A 15,405-nucleotide genomic window follows, 5' to 3' on the forward strand; every position below is an offset into this window, starting at 1 on the left:
AAATTCAGCTTTACACAGAGGGGATATTTAGGCGCACTTCTAAATGCAAGTCTTGCACAGAGCGGCTATTAGGCACACTTTTAACTTCACCAGGGCACCCTATTAGGTACATTTCTAAATTGCACTATGCGCAGAGAGACTATTAGGGACATTAGTCAGTTCAACGAGGGCACGCTATTAGGCACACTTCTCAGTTCAACTTTACACAGACGGGGTATTAGGCATAATTCTAAAATCAACTTTGCACAGAGAGGTTATTAGGGATACTAGTCATTTCAACCAGGCACGCTATTAGGTGCAGTTCTAAATTCAACTTTGCACAGAGAGGCTATTAGGCACAATTCTAAAATCAACTTTACTCAGAGAGAATGTTAGGCACACTTCTAAATTAAAGTCTTGCATAGAGAGGCTATTGGGTACATTTCTAGATTCAACCAGGGCAGGCAATTAGACACACAGTTCTAAGTTCAGCTTTGCACGGGGGGTTATTGGGTACACTTTAGGTTCAGGTTTGCACTGGGAGGATATTAGGGACACTTCTAAACGCTATTTGTCACAGAGAGGCTATTAGGCACACTTCTAACTTCAACTTTCACAGAGAGGATATTGGGTACACTTCTAAATTCAACTTTTCACGGAGAGGATATTGGGCACACTTCTAAATTCAGCTTTCTGCAGAGAGGATATTGGGCACACTTCTAAATTCAACTTTTCACAGAGGGGAAGTTGGGCACACTTCTAAAATCAACTTTTCACAGAGCGGATATTGGGCACACTTCTAAATTCAACTTTACCTAGAGGTGATTGGGTACAGTTCTAAATTCAAGTAGGGCACGCTATTAGGTACACTTTTAAATTCAACTGGAACATAGAGAGGAAATTAGGCACACTTCTAAAATCAACTTTACACAGAGAGGTTATTGGGCACACTTCTAAATTCAACTTTTCACAGAGGCTATTGGGCGCACTTCTAAATTCAGCTTTCATAGAGGCTATTGGGTGCACTTCTAAATTCAACTATTCACAGAGAGGCTATTGGGCGCACTTCTAAATTCAACTATTCACAGAGAGGCTATTGGGCGCACTTCTAAATTCAACTTTTCACAGAGAGGAAATCAGGCACACTTCTAAAATCAACTTTTCACAGAGAGGCTATTAGGGACACTAGTCAGTTAAACCAGGGCACGCGATTAGGGACACTTCAATATGCACATTAACTACAGATGGAAGAGATTACAGTGGTTTAGCTTTCGGCAGGTGAATGGTAGGGTGGTATGGCGTGAAGTAATTGCTTCTGTCCCCGCCCTTGCCACACTTACTTATTGTTGGCTTCTTGCTGCTCCTGCTGATACCTGCAGAAACACCTTGGAGCCGTCACTGAAAAAAGCGTCCTTTGCCTTGGGTCCTTAGCCGCCGGGCTGCCGGGAAGAGGGCTGCCCAAGGGGGACTGGTAATGAATGGGCGTCCTCTTGTCAGGGCCAATCACGGCACAGTGGGTGGGGAAGGAGGAGGGCGGGCCAAGGAAGCAGGAAGGGATGCGGGTGGGAGAACGGGCAAGACGGGGGCGCACCAGGAGGTGGGAGGTCGGTGGAACCAGGAAGCGGGTGCGGGGAGGGAGCGGGCAACGAGGAAAGCGGGTCCAGGGCCTGGGGGCACACACATATATGCCTTCCTGGACAAGGCGCGGCCAAATTACCAAAGAGTTACATAAGAGCTGCCACAGGAATGGAAGTGGGGCTCGTGGGAAGACGTGGGTCGCTAGACCTCGCAAGGCGGACAAAAGCACCAATCGGGGTGGGGTAGGTGGAACCAGGAAGCGGGTGCGGGGAGGGAGCGGGCAACGAAGAAAGCGAGTCCGGGGCGTGGTGGCACACAAATATTCCTGGACAAAGCGCGACCAAATTACCAAAGAGTTAACTTGGAGCTGCCACAGGAAACTAGTGTGTAAAGTATTTTGTTAAACGGAGCGCAGGGGGTCACTCATTTACTTCTGTGGGCTCCCTCCTTTGGAACAGCCTCCCCCTGTGCCTTGAGCAGGATCTTGTCAAATTCCGGAAACTCCTCAAGACTTTCCTCTTTTCCTCATCCTCCTTCTCTCCTCTGCTAATCCTACAGTTGCTGAATCTGTGTCCTTCGCGCATCTTCGGGCCTTGACCTCCCACTCCAATTCTTCCCAGCTCCTGTATATTCACAGCACTGCATCTGCAAACCCTCCGCTGTGGAGACTCGCACTTAAACCTCATGCGGCCCAAGCTGTGGAGCACCCAACACAAACAACACTTCGTCCATGGCTTACCCACAAGCTCAGACGCCTCAGCACTTACCCCTTCTTCCTGCTGCAATCGCACGTTCTGAATACTCGCAAGGCATAGCAAACAAATAAAATTCACAACACTACATACCTTTCTCCCCCCTCAAGAAAACATGGGCAACACTGGCGCCTGTAGAAAAACTAAAGCAAAATCCTAATTCATGTATCTTTTTTATATACACCCTATGTTTCTCAAATGGTTTCATGTATGAATGTTGAAATAATTCTCACCCGACAGTTATCAGGGTCAAACACTGTTACCCACAAGAGCTCTATAAGACAGAGCAGTCTCGTATGTGAAATGGTGCCAAGGCCATAAAAACGCTACAATCTGCATGTATGCACAAACGCGATGGCTATTAGAACAATCTAGTCCTGTAGAGCCTAATATGCTGAACTTTCTCAATGGCATCCTCCCAACAATGTAAACAATAAAATGCAAAGATAACAAGTGGAATGTGTAAAGGTTTCCCTAATTAACAGTTCATCACCTTATGTTCATTGGAATATAATCTCACATTTGGAAATCCTTACAATCTACTTGGTGTGATGGTAGGTTGCTATGTTTATGGATGCATATTCATGACCATCTCTTGAACCATAGTCTTTAACCTCAAATCTGTTACAAAGATGAGTTAGTTATAGTACTAATACTAACAAAGTAATAGTTGTTATAGTACTAATACTAACAAAGTAATAGTTATCTAGAACATCAAATAAACAATCTAGAATACTGTACAGTTTGAGGTTCTCTTGCAGATATTTATGAAGATACTATAATGTAAACACAATTCATTCTTCATATGGAAATACAAGGTCCAATTTATGACACTTTGATATTTAGATGTAGCAATGGAGGTTCAATTCCCCGTTCATCCCACTTGGGAACACTGAATCTAGTCTACTAATCCAGTAAGCGTCTCTGTTCTAATTTGATCACCAGGGGCAGTGTGTTTTTTTGGAATCCATTGCTTCTAGTATTTTAAATATAATTTGTGCCACCTGATGCTTCCTTTGACGTCGAAGCCATCAACTAAATCCTCTGATCCATCTTCTAAACCGTTGTCGAAGAAAAACATTTAGAAGTCCTTTGGGATTCATTTTTGAAGAGGATGAAGATGATGTAGCCTTAGGGTAGGAACGTTTTGGCATGGCCAATGTCCACAAGTAACTAATTTCTGAGGAATCTCGATTAGAACTTGGCTACTTGCCTTAAGGAAGCCAGTGGTTTAGAATTTTCTCCAGAAGTGGAATTTGCTTCACCAAACTCAGCTACTCATTCTACTGTTGCATACAGGACAGTGATGAACAGGGTCACTGAGTATTTGGGTTGGGGGATGTCCTGCTAAGGATGTGGTGCAGGACAACCTTGCATATATTCTGGACAAAAGTCCTCCCTACTACCCCCCCCCCCCCCCAAAGAACTGGTACTGCCTTTCCATTCCGCACTTAGAAAAACTATCTTGGAAAATTGACAGAAGCTGATGCCACTCTAAACCATGAACTATTGATTCTGATTTTCTCTACATACACCCTTCTCCTGAGGGCTAATGGTACAAGCGACTCCTTCCACATCTAAAGCAACTGCTTATCCAGTCATCCCACCTGGTAGGGATGAAAAGAATATGACCTGCTAGGAAAGCGTTTGCTCTGCTGGGAGTACAGCGCTTAAGTGCGGAGGACGAGTATGTTTGTCCTATTTGCATAGAAATGCTTAGATGCTATATTCCCTCCTATTCCTGGGTTGGATGGTGTTGCTCGATATTCAGGATGTTTACTTTCATGTGCCTATACATCCCAAGCAGGATAGTGGTGGTGGAAGTGAATCTAAGGGGTGGTGGGAGGGATTCACCTCTTTCCCTACCACTACTGGCTGTTCAGAGCTCGTTCTCCCGAACAGGCTCTGCAAAATCTAAACGGCACCTGCCCCACACTCCATAAACTGGGCTTCTCCCCTCAACTTCAAGAAGTTCCATGTGACACATTCCCAAAAGCTGCAATTCATTGGAGCAGAAGGCTTCACCTCCCAGGTTGAGGGCTCAACCTATTTTGCAGATGGTGACAAGATTTCAAAATGCTCAACATCTACAAGCTTTTCGATTTTTTTTTTTTTTTTTTTTTTTTTTTTTTTTTTTTTTTTTTTTTGAGGTTGATCTGTCACATGGCATTCTGAATTTATCTGGTGCCAGAGGCTCTCCTAAGATTGAGCTTTCTCCAGTGGAGCCCTCTAATCCCAATGGTAACAATTCTCAGGCAGGATGCCTGACCTTCAGGTCCTGAGCAAGGTTGCAAAGGATCTCCTGTTCACTGGGCCTGCATGGAGACTGTGATAAGGGAACTGTTTTGGCAAACCTGGCCGGAGATAACTGTAGTCAGATTCATCCCTCACGGGATGGGCAGCGATCTGACTGTCGGCGGTCTTTGGTCAGAATCAAAACTACAGACAAACTTTTTGGTGCTGGGGGCGATCAGACTAGTCCTGATGGTCTTTTTGCCTTCCATACAGGGGAAGACCGTCTCGATAATGACGGACAACAAAGTGGCCATGCATTACCTCCACACGAGAGGTGGTGTAGGGTCACTGTCACTGTGCAGGGAGGCAATGCAGTTCTTGTTTTGGGCACTTCAAAATGGAATTTCTCAATCAACCATTCACTTAGCTGGAGAAGAGAACACAGCGGCAGACACCCTGAATAGGCAGTGGAGTGTCTCCCTCGAGTGGGAGTTGACTCTGGAAGTCCTCCTAGAGATCTTTGCCCTATGGGGAACCCCTGAAGTGGATCTGTTTGCGTCCAGTATCAACATGAAATGCTATTTATTCTGCTCCAGGGAATTTCCTCAGACCGGACATCTGGGGGACGAGTCGGTAGTGGTCTGGGAATTTCAACTCCTGTATGCGTGCCCGCCAGTCCCCGTCCCCCCTCGTGTAATCAGGAGGTTGGGGGAAGCTCAGGAAGTCCATGATTCCGATTGGGCTAGGAAAATGTGCTACATGGAACTTCTGGACATGTCCATCTGCCCTCCATTCTGCCTTCCCCCAGAGAGTGGACCTACTCTCACAGAGGCAGTCTTCTTGACCCAGAAATCAGAACTCTGAACCTTCACACCTGGTTTTTGAGAGGCTAAGATACAGACTGGGACCTCCCGGAAGATGTTATGGGAGTGTTGCTTTCGGCCTGAAGACCAGCAACAAAAGCACTATACTGCTGCCGTCGACACAAGCTTTGCAGCTGGTGTAGCGTTCAAGCATTTGATCCTCTCACTTGTGATGCACCTACACTGCTTTTTTTGTTACACCTAGCACATCAGGGGCTGCATGTGGCCTCTTTAAACAAACGCAAGAACAAGTTTTTTATTTTAAAATAACCATTTTTTTAAAGGTTTTTATTAAATTTTACAAACAAACAATAAAACCAAACAAACAGTGCATGATCCAACAGTTTCAAAACACTTTAGTTCCTAACCACTACTCCCTCTAACCCCCCCCCCCTCTTGTCAGTCTATTGCATTGAACCTTCAGTTTCCACACCCTGTGGTTCTGTCTCCTCCTCCACAGGCTCAGTCGGGTCGTCTAATGACCCAAACAATCTGGCTATCAGTGATTTCCAGGCCATCAGGGACTCATTCTCCTCCTCCCATTGCTACACGCTTCTTGCCATGCCATGGTTTCGGCTTCTGCCCATTTTTTTCAGTCTATTCGCCAAGACTGCAGGTAATATCTTGCCGTCTTGGTTCAGCATTGACACAGGTCTAAAGGAACCACAGCTACGCCCAGGTTTATTTGGCTTAGGGAGAGGTACTATGACAGCCTCTCTCAGTGACTCCGGTAAGCGGCCCATCTCGAATGCTTGATTTATCATTTCTAGCAGCGGGGGGAGGACCTCTTCTATATATACCTTATAAAATTCGCTTGGGAGCCCATCTGTCCCCGGGGTCTTACTAGTAGGCAACTGCCTCACCACCTCCCCCAGTTCTTCCAGGGTAATCGGGGAGTCCAATTCCTCTTTCTTCCTCGCATATCTTGGGCAGCCCCATATCATCAAGCGTTTCCTCTATCTTTACACGGCTACTTTCCCCATCCTCCCCGTATAACCCTTTATAATAATCCACAAACTCTTGATTAACGCCCTCCTGGGTGTCCTCTATGCTACCATCTTCCCTCTCTATAGTTCTAATTGTGGCTCTGGGGGGGACTCGCTCTTATATAACCACGCCAAAAGTCTCCCTGGTTTATCACCTCCCACATGCTGGCTCTCTATGTACTTTTTATAATTGAGGTTACACAACCTCTCCCAGTATTCCGCACATTTTTGCTGTAGCTTAAGTATCAAATCTAGTTTCTCTGCTGTATCGTCACCGGCTTTTAAGGACTCTTCCAATGTTGCTTCCGTCTCCCTCAGTTCAACCAAAACCCCACCCTTTAGGCCCTTGGATTTCGCCATGGCCGCCCCCCCCTCATGACAACTTTGAAGGCCTCCTATAATGTCCCCGCTGAGTCCAAACTCCCAGTGTTGGTTTCAAAATAGTTTACCATCTCCTCCTGCAAATCCTCTCTAAAGAAGGGGTCTCAACGCCTCCGCTCGTAAGCGCCATGTCTGGATCCTCGCCCTCGGGGGGGGGCAGTATTACCATGCAAGAATCAGGGGCGAGTGGTCCAAGAGGACCCTGGCCCTGTACTGTGTGCCGTCACCGCTATCATTTCAGGTGATGCCAAGACATAGTCCAGCCTCGTTGATAACTGATGTGGGGCTGAATAATGCGGATATTGCCTTTCCTCTGTGCCACACTCTCCATGCATCTTCCAACCCAAAATCATCAAGCAGTGTCTGTAGCGCCCTGGCTGCAGGGGCCGGTCTATCCAATTTATACGTTCGATCTATCCACCCTCGGGTTCAATACGCAGTTTTGAAGTCCCCTCCCCAGATCACTGCGCTTCCCACACACACGCTTAGGTTCGCACTCAGTGTCCTAATGTACGCCGCTGTGTTCTGATACGGGGCATACGTGTTAACAATACTTATCTCCCTGTTCTCTACCAATCCCCTCAGTATAACCATCCTCCCGCCTGTCTCAGCCACCACTTGCAACCGCTGAAACGGGACATGTGGCGCCACCCATATAAGTACTCCCCTTGCATAGGCCGAGTACGATGAGCCCATCAACACCCCCTTCCACTTTCCCGCAATCATGTCCATCCTCTCGCGCGTGAGGTGGGTTTCCTGCAGCAAGCAAGATCTATTTTCTGCCTGCGCAGATACAGCATAACCTTGTTCCTTTTTAAATAGCTATTGAGCCCCCGCACATTCCTTGTGAGTATTTTAAGGTCCCCCATGGCCTGGTCTAATCCCATTCCCTCCCCCCCAGGTGTCTAACTTTGAGTTCCAATCGAATCCATATAGGCTCGCATCCGAATCTAAAACCACTTTAACAAACACAAACCAACCTTCCCGCTCCCTCTCCCCCCGCCTCCCATCCCTTCCCCAACACTCTTCTCACCCCTCCCCAACTGTTGCCCAGCTCCATTCCTGGATCTCAGGCTCCCCCGCATCTAGCTCTTTCCGGCTTTTGCCTGTACTCGAAGCTCCACAGGGTGAGGCCGCCCTAGTGGCCAACCTACTACAACTATAATTCGGGGGGGGTAGGGTACTTCAGCCCTGCGCTCCAATAGCACATCGAATACACACATCGAACTACACATTGCCATACAATTTAAGTATATATAACCGCCACTATATTCCAGGCCATTAAGTCTCTCACAATCAGCAATATGTTATTGAATATCAGCCTCCCGCAGCCAGGCCCATCGTTCTCAGCCTTCGCCTAGGCGCCCTTAGGATGTTTGCTCGCCGCCATAGCAGTATGCATACCATATCTGAGTCACTTTTCATGTCCATTTTGTGTCTCTTCCGTGTCTTGATCTGGGCAGCCCTGCAGATCCAGCCCTGTTGTTGCTTCTTCCGGAGTGTTATAAAAATGCATTTTGCTCTTATGCACGACCTTCAATTTCGCAGGGTACAGCAGCATATATTTTATCCGAGCCGCCCGCAGCCTCCTTTTGATAGTTACATAGCTGTACCGCTGCCTTTGGACCAGCATAGTATAATCCGGGTATGCCGTGATAGTGCTCGAGGCCCTCTCAATTGTTCCGCCTTTCCGAAAATACTCCAATATTTTCTCGCAATCTTTGTAGTATTTTAGCAATTATGGCTCGTAGAGGGGCCCCTGGTCTCGGCTTCCTCATGAGGGCTTTATATGCGCGCTCCACCACAAAACCCTGCAAGAGTGTACCGGCCCGATTCCTTGAAGGAGTAAGTTCTCAATGTAATCAGTCAGGTCCTCGCCTTCCGGCAAACCCACCACGCCAATATTGTTTCTCCTCGCTCTCCCTTCTGCTTCTTCTGCTCGAGACTCCAAGTTGGCCATCTGTTGCCTAAGTACATGGATCTCCTTTGCATTGTTGGTGCTGATGTCCGTGTTAGATTTCACCGCACCCTCCAGGCTGCTTGTGCATTCCGCCAGTCCCCTGACATCTTGTCTCAGCAGGGAGACTTCGATGCCCATTGCTTCAATTTTAGCTTCCAGGGAAGTGCGTAGGTCTGACATCGCAACCCCCCCAAGATTCCTTCAGCTCCGTAATGGCTTCTAAAATCTGATGATTGTCAGCCGCTGTGGCGCCCTCAGCCTGTGCCATCGGGCCTTTGGTTGCGATGGCCGCAGGAGACTGTTGCGTTTTCGCAAAAATGTCCATCGTGGGTTGGTTGTTCTTATTCTTACCCACGGCCCCTCGCGCCACCATTTTCTGGTCACCGTTGGGTCTCGCTAGCGTCCGAGTGTCTCCCCAACCGTAATTTCTGCTCTTTACCGACTGTCGTGGTGATCTCCAGGCAGTCGCAACATCCTCTCACCGCTTCTGGTTGTTGATCAATGCCGAGCGAGCGCTTCTCGTGCTTGTTGTGGTGCGGCCTGCATTTTCACACCTCTGCTGCCCTCGGGCCCCTGCCGTCCGGGCCAGCCCCAAAGCCTCCATGTCCCAAGGCCCACAGCCCCCAGGGGTTTTGTTCCGTCTTCACCTCGCCATTAACGTTCTTTCCCTGTGGCCGCCGCCTCTATTCATCCTCTTCGGGTACCCTAGTTTCGTTTCCTTTGTTGTCGGCCATCTTGTGTGACAATGGACCGAACTGCCGCTGTCATTCGTCGAGCAATTCCTCCAGACTCCCGCTTACGATTCTCTCGATCTTTATACAATGAGTAGAGCATACGTTCCCGTGCGTGTGTGATCAATTCTGGAACCAATGGCGCACTTTCAAAGGTAGTTTTTACGGATCATCTGTCGGATCCTCCGGAGCTACACGGGAAGCACGTCCTACTCCATGTCTGCTCAAGCCACGCCCCTTAAAAAAACATTGTTGTATAGTTCCTCAATATTTTCCTCCGGTTCCTTTCATAGTCCCGGCCTGGGATCTAAAATTGGTATTAACATTTCTGATGGGAGCTCCATTGAAACGTCCCCATTCCTATCAGCTCAGAATATTGACTTTCAAGACAATTTTCGTAGTAGCCATCACACTGCTTGCAGAGTGAGTGAGCTACAGCCTCTGTCCTGTAAACCTCTGTTCACTACATTTTCTAAGGATAAAGTAGTCTTGAGTGTCCACCGCTCTTGGCTTCTTAAGATGGTGTCTGAATTTCACCCGACACAAAAAGATTACCTTGCTGGCATTTTACCCACCTTCCAAGGAGGAAGAGAGGTTACACAGACCTAACACAAAAAGAGCTCCGATATTGCAATATTGGCAAATGTCAGGCACTGGACACAGACTGGGTCGAGCAGTGACCAAACAGAACTTGTCACACTGGATAATTGTGTTTCAGAATGTTATTCGTTGGCTGTGAAAGATGTCCCTGGAAATCTAAGTGCACATTCCACCTGAGGAGTGGCAACCACTTTGGCTCTACAAAGAGGTGTATCGGTGCAGGACATTTGTAATACCGCAACCTGGTCTTCTATGCACACCTTTTTTTAAATTTATTTTTAAAACTATTTTAATTCAGTTGTACATATGAGAAATCATACAGCTGAAAAACGTACACAATGAAAGACATTACTGACAGATATATAAGCCCACCCAAAACCTCCCCACCCCACCCGCTACATGAGCTGGCCACAATAACGTTCAGTGGCCCTGCAAGTACAGTTTTGCCATTTTGTGTTTAAATGTTAGAGCCTGGAAGTCTTGGTCATACTCCAAAAGTGGGGGCTCAAATGTTCGAGAGCTGGTGCAATACCCCTTCCTTTGTTCCAGTTGCTTTCTCCACAACCAGAATGTCCCAAATTTTGATCCACCAAAGAGATAAAACTAGCCCTTCTGAGGACCTCCAGCTGCAAGCTATTGTGATCGAAGCAGCCAGCAAAAATGTAGTTATTAATTTAGCTAGAGCCCCAGACTTAGGATAGACTTCCACAATTAGGGCACTGTAAGGATATTTGGCGTGTTACAGCACAGAGTACAGCACTACTGCACCGGTAGCAAACAGCACAGAGTACAGCACTACTGCACAGGTAGCAATTTTTTTTTTGCAGCACCACCACAAGGGTGCGGTGCATTGCTATATGTGTTACCAGATTAACAAGGAAAGACAGGCCATTCAGTCAAAAATGATTTTAACATATAAGATGCAAATCTATTTTTACAGTTAAAAGCACACGTGCAAATTCAAAAATGCACACTATTTTTCACCTGAAATGCCTATGGTGCGAGAGACACATTTGAAAATAATAACTAACATTACTTATAACTAACCTGACTAATGAAACATAATCCACTAATAAAAATGTGTCTCCACTGCAGAATTAGGCCTATTCTGAAAGTGAACTTTTAAACGCACATCCATTTTTTTTTTCTCCGCTGCCCTGTCCACATAATTACAGGAAGCAAAAGAGCTCGAAAGAACAGGAAATCAGTTGGTTACAAAGTATTACTATAAAAATGAGCCATTGTGTAGAGAAGGAGGAGATGGCATGATTGATTCTGATTGGAGCAGCGTCATAGCAAGTATCATGCTAGAGGGAGTGATCAGAGTTTTGCTGGGGGAAGTTTGAGGAGAGAGAAGGGCAGTCAAGATTTGGCAGAGCTGGGAGAAGGAGCTATTTTTTCCTGGTTGGAGCATTCCTATCTGCAAAAGCTGAGAATTCCAGGCAATGACCCCGGTTTGAGAAGGAAAGGCGCTCCTTTTCACTGGGGTTAATCTTCAAGGGAGCCACATTCAGAAAGAGAACAGCTGAAGAAAACTCTGAACAGATAAGGTAATTACATAAGTGTGGGAGCTGAGTGTATACGAGAATGTTCAGTCAGAGTAGGAAAGGAGATTCCGGTGCCTTAATCACACGTTAATGTTGCAAATTGTGTTCTGTTCTCCGCCATTTTTTCAGTGTATTACAGACAATGCTGTTAATGTGCTGTTTTATTTATTTCTGTAAAGAGTGAGATCGTGTTTAAATGCAACTTTTATAATACAGAAAAATATTTGAAAGCAGACCGGTGGTGTGTCTTCTATTTACCAATACAGTGCTGATGATGAGGGGAGATTTTTAAACAATGCAATTGTCATTTTAAGACAGATGTGGGCATGATCATATTCAGTATGGACAGTTGAGAGTGATTGTTTGTAGCATAGCTCGTTGGAGGTACATGAGCCAACGGGAAGAGGGACTCTCTGAACATAGTTCCCTACCGTATTTAAGGTAGTGGAAATTACCACAAAATTACCACTCTCTGTCGTAAATAAGTCAGTGAGATTGCCCATGGTGGCACACTAACACTAAAAATGTGGTATTCCTAAAATGTAGGTCTGAGGTCTCTCTAGTGATTACACGAAAAATCTAAGCAAAGATAAGGGATTCTGGACATTGGGGCCACAAATAAAACAAGGGAATTATGCTCACCAAAATACCACCAACCACGCATGTCTGGGTGCTGAAATAATGCATGTCCACTGTATTATTGTTGCACATGGCCAAATCTGAATACAAGGAGTGATTATTGCTAAGTTATTTTTCGGCGGTAATAAAATACCGTCAGGCCCCAAATCTCCACAAAATACCCAACATATTTATGGTGCGTTGCAGGCCGGGAAAGTGATCAAAGAGTACCTACTGGGCGTGGCAAGTGTGTCTCACACTGCCATTTGCACATTAAAGGGAACCCATTTTATAATGGCAGTGTGCCACTAAAAACGAATTTCAGAATGTCACAAAGGGAAACCACATTCTCAGATCTAGTGCAATATTTAGAGGCAAAGTTGTTTGCACATGGGAATTGGTCGTCAAATAGCACGTTAGAATGGACTAACCGCATTCAGGGTGAGGTGCAGAAAGAAAAACTAGACAATATTTTTGCAGAAGGCAGCATAATTCAGGTCTGCCTTACAAGATTATTGAATGCAGCCGATAAAAGTGCAGAGAAAGACTGTTTAATACGGCTATGCGGCAAAATATGGTTTATTTTAAACAAGACTCTGCAAATGCAAGAGAATGATACTCAGCTAATTAACAGGTTAAAGACTGAATTAGAGGGGGCAAGTAAAAATCAGGAAATGTTGAGAGCAGAATTGGATGTATGCCAAAAAGACATGCAATTAAAATGCAGAGACTTTGATACTCAGTTATCCAAAAGCAAGAAACAATTTGAAGATAGTGAGCAAGAATTGGCACACTTAAAAGCCTTAGTGGATCACATTAGGCAGGATAAAGATGAGGTTGTTTCAGAAATGCAGATTTTACAAAAAGAACATTGTGAAAAAGAAGGTGATCTCCAGAGTGCAGAACAAGAAATGATTAAAATGATTCAAGAAAGAGACAAGAGAAATAAAGAGTTCAATGAATGCCAAATGCAAATGTGTGACATGCAGGGGGTGATTAATAAAATGAATGGTGAAAACAACCATTTGCAAGATGAAGCCAACAGACTCCTTAAAAAGTGTAAGGACTTAGAACAGCAAATGTGCATTCCCAGGTCCCAGGAGAGGCGGCAGGGTACCACATTCAATGGAGTGGAGGTGAATTCTAGCTCTGCCCAAAGAGCTAGTGCTCCAGTGACTGGGCCGGTGACTGAACTTGGTTGCAGCGCCCTTGGGGGATTTGATACTCCCATTGGGGGCAGCCACCAATCTCATACACCTGAAAACAGGTTTGAATCACAAAATAATGAAATTCCATGCATTGCAACAAGTAGCCCCATAAAAATAATGAAATCCATTAAAGCCCTGATCAAACCATTTAAAAAGGGAGGTGAATGCTGCATTGAGGATCACTTAGAAGCGGTGCATGACATTTTTAAAGCACTCCAGATACCTAAGGAACAGTACAGACAATATTTTCATTTAACTTTAGATGCCCCGACGGCCAGCATCATAAGGGGATTAAATGAACAGCAGAATATGACATGGCTGGAGTTTGAAAAAGCAATTAGGCGTCATTTTTCTCCTTTTCAGTCATTGCAGGAGGCAAAGAAAGTCGCGTACACAATTACTGCTGGACCTAATATATCCCCTCGCCAATTTTTACAAGACTTAAAAAGAGCATTTTCTCGCTTTGATGTATCTTTTGACTCAAATTCCAATGAGTTTAAAACTGCATACTTCTATGGGCTACAGAAAGACATCATATCCCAATTGGTCCGTGAATTTGACCGGGACAAGTCCCTTGAATGGATTGTACATCAAAGCACAAAACTATATGAGGTACTCTATTGTCAGGGTAGAGAAAGTGATAAAATGAAAGATACTAGACCTAAATCTAAAGAACCCTCAGCCACAGTAATGGAAATCAGGTCAGCCAAAATGTCCCTTGAGTCTGCTCAAAGCCAAGGTAAAAATAATGTGACACCTGAACAAAGGGGTAATCAACAAAGATCGCCATTTCCTGTACCAATGTTCCAATCACATGATCCTAGTAATAGCGCTACATCAGCCCTAGGTATTTAGGGGACAGACCCCGGGTAGGATACCGGCCTGATATGGCAGGTATGAACAATAACCAGAGACAAAATCAAGATCAAAGAAATGATGGTCCCTACCAGTCATTGGGGACACAGAGCAGATTTGATCCCAGCACCATGATATATGGTAATCGGGATAGGCCCCGATATGTGGATCGATTTACTGATAATGGAAATCAACCTAGGGGCCAGTACCCACAATCTGAGAGACAGGACATGAGGCAAAACGTGAACTACAGTCCACGCCAGTACAATGATTCCCCACCAGGGGACTATAATCAAAGGATGGGTGCAACCTGCTCCCCTCCACAAATGAATCAAGAGTTCAGAAACCATCCTAACCGACATCAATCACCTGAGAGGTATCAGAATAGATCCAATCAGGGGGAAAACAACCAATATCGACCTAGGCCACAGAAAGAGGATCCTAGAGAGATGGAAAGGTTCCAGTGCCTTGAGGCCCAAGTGAAAATGTTAGCTGAGCAAATAGGAAAGCTCTATACAGCGCAAAAACAACCTTCCAAAGAGGGGGCTGATGGCCATAGCAATGACCGGGGGGCTTCCGAAAAGTGACTAAGTACTCATGATAACTGCAGTGCCAAAATGACAGATTGCTCTGATATAATTTTGCATAACGACTCTGAGATGCCTAATGGATTAAAAATGAAAGTACCAGTAAATGAAATTGTGACAGAAAGTGCAAATACTTCTAAAAAAGAGGTACGGTTTAACTTAGAGCTAAATAAAACAGTAAAGATTTGCACAAATGAAAAAGAAACATTAGGAATGCCAAAAGAACAAAGGAACAGATTTAAGAAAAATGACTCATACATGGGGAATACCAGTGAACAGGGAGTAAGTGGGGATGCTATAGCTCCTTCCCTGGGTAAGCCAAACAATGACCAAACACAGACAGAAGAAGGAAATACTCACAAGGAGGGTACAAGTCAATCACCTGAAGAATTCTTTGAGCCACATATTTTTGAAGAGGCTGAAAGGGCTGGTATCACACTAAAAGATCACAAATGCACAGAATTAAAAAATGACAAATTGCTGAATGATGTTGTTACACATGTTCAGTTGGAGGATTGTAATGTG

The sequence above is a fragment of the Ambystoma mexicanum genome, chromosome 5p (genome assembly GCF_040938575.1).
Source record: "Ambystoma mexicanum isolate Mex_15411 chromosome 5p, UKY_AmexF1_1, whole genome shotgun sequence".
NCBI classification, from domain to species: domain Eukaryota; kingdom Metazoa; phylum Chordata; class Amphibia; order Caudata; family Ambystomatidae; genus Ambystoma; species Ambystoma mexicanum.